The 2,500-nt window shown below is 57.5% G+C and overlaps 1 pseudogene; it reads right to left on the reverse strand.

Moving 5' to 3' along the window:
* LOC126317806 (large subunit ribosomal RNA) overlaps positions 1-2,500 on the reverse strand; it is a 6,580-nt pseudogene that overhangs the window by 2,102 nt on the left and 1,978 nt on the right.

A 2,500-nucleotide genomic window follows, 5' to 3' on the forward strand; every position in this document is an offset into this window, starting at 1 on the left:
ATCCCCGTGAGGGTTTCAGAAACCGAAGTCTCATCCGCTCTCTCACGTTGGGGAAAAAATGGTGCACGCGCCTGCTTGTGCGGAGCGCGTCCCACCTCTGCTGCCACTCGTCAAAGAGCCAGTTCCGGACTTCAGCAGCGCTGTCTGCCGGTCGGCCTAAGATGTTATTGACCCCATCCGGATTTCCCTTCCGGAGCCAATACAGCGCACCCCTTTCCCTGACCAGCAGGTCAAGTGGGGGGATTGCTGTGATGACTAGTAGCGCATCGGCGGAAGTCGTGCTGTATGCTCCAGTGAGGCGCAACAGCGCTTGGCGCTGCAGCCTCCTCATCGCCGCCGCAGGTTTTCTCTGTCTCAGCCTATGAGCCCAGACACTCGACCCGTAAGCCGTGATGGCCACGAGAATGCTCGAGTGATATAGCCTTAATGTCTGCAATGGCAGATGGTATTGCTTGTTTGCAATACTGGCTATCTTGTGGAAGAGAGCCTGGCTTTTGCGACATACGATCTCGATATGCGCAGAGAACAGTCTGGACTCATCGAGGTGTATTCCCAGATACCTCGCCATGCGTGTTCGCCTGATAGCTCCATCGTTGGCACCGCCAGCAATTCGGAGTACAGGGCCACGTGCCAAACGGCCGCGCAGCAAGATATACACAGTCTTCTCAGCAGACAGCTTCAGCTTCACTTTGTGGCACCACTGCTGCAGGGCGTTGAGCGCTGCGTTGCAGTTTACTTCCAACATTGCCCGAGAGTCACCTTCTATCACTAGAAGGATGTCATCGGCGTACGCTACTACGCCTCGCACTTGTCGCAGTTCTCCTAGTTCCGCCAACACAGGCTCGAGGCCTACATCCCAGAATATGGGACCGCAGACCGAGCCCTGTGGGCATCCCTTGGTGATCGACTTCTCAACCGCCCGCCCCGGGCACCGCAAAACCGCCCGCCGGTTACGGCAGTAGTCTAGCAGGCACCGGTACAGGGGCCCAGGACATTCCAACTTCCTTAGGCTGTCGAACAGTGCCGGCCACCATAGGTTGTCGAAAGCCCCAGCGATGTCAACCATTATCCCCGCAACGTACTTGGCTGTAGATGTGTCCACCAACAACATTGCCTTGTTTATAGCATCTTCTGTACACAGACCCCTCCTGAATCCATATTGGTCGGGACTGCGTCCCCTAAGTTCCCGGTGTTGCTCTAGCCGAAGGCATAGGAGCTTCTCCTGGAGCTTAGCCATGGAGTTCAAGAGACAGATGGGTCGGTATGATTTCGGCACTTCCGGATCCTTGTCCTCACCCTTTCTCAGAATGACCACTTCGGCCAACTTCCACGATTCTGGTACCCGTCCCTGACGTAAGCACTCATTGTAGAGGTTAGTCAGGTAAGGGCAGATCTCCGCGCACAGGGCTTGGAGAACCTCGGCAGCGAGTCCATCATGGCCCGTCGCCTTTTTACGGCGCAATTCAAGAATTGCGGCGGTAACTTCACGTTCAGTGAACGGAGCAACAGGCGTCTCATCGGCATACAGCTCATGGAGTTGTCGCCTCAAATTCCCCTGTTCCTCGTCCTCATCTTCGCTACTATCGTCGGGCAATAAGGTACTCATGAGGAGCTCAGCTGACTCTTGCCAGTCCTTGGTGTATTTCTTCACGTTGACATTCAGAGCACTGGGCAGAAATCACATTGCGTCAACACCCGCTAGGGCCATCGCAATGCTTTGTTTTAATTAGACAGTCGGATTCCCCCAGTCCGTGCCAGTTCTGAGTTGATCGTTGAATGGCGGCCGAAGAGAATCCGCGCACCCGCGCGCCCCCGGAGGAGCACGCTAAGGCGGACGCGGCCTCGCAGCAAGGAAGATCCGTGGGAGGCCAAGGCACGGGACCGAGCTCGGATCCTGCACGCAGGTTGAAGCACCGGGGCGCGAACGCCGCGCAGGCGCGCGCATCCTGCACCGCCGGCCAGCACGAGGCCAACCAACGGCGAGAGCAGACCACGCCCGCGCTAAACGCCCGCACTTACCGGCACCCCTACGGCACTCACCTCGCCCAGGCCCGGCACGTTAGCGCTGACCCACTTCCCGACCAAGCCCGACACGCCCCGATCCTCAGAGCCAATCCTTATCCCGAAGTTACGGATCCAATTTGCCGACTTCCCTTACCTACATTATTCTATCGACTAGAGGCTCTTCACCTTGGAGACCTGCTGCGGATATGGGTACGAACCGGCGCGACACCTCCACGTGGCCCTCTCCCGGATTTTCAAGGTCCGAGGGGAAGATCGGGACACCGCCGCAACTGCGGTGCTCTTCGCGTTCCAAACCCTATCTCCCTGCTAGAGGATTCCAGGGAACTCGAACGCTCATGCAGAAAAGAAAACTCTTCCCCGATCTCCCGACGGCGTCTCCGGGTCCTTTTGGGTTACCCCGACGAGCATCTCTAAAAGAGGGGCCCGACTTATATCGGTTCCGCTGCCGGGTTCCGGAATAGGAACCGGATTCCCT

Source organism: Schistocerca gregaria, unplaced genomic scaffold (assembly GCF_023897955.1).
Source record: "Schistocerca gregaria isolate iqSchGreg1 unplaced genomic scaffold, iqSchGreg1.2 ptg000644l, whole genome shotgun sequence".
Taxonomy (NCBI): Eukaryota; Metazoa; Arthropoda; class Insecta; order Orthoptera; family Acrididae; genus Schistocerca; species Schistocerca gregaria.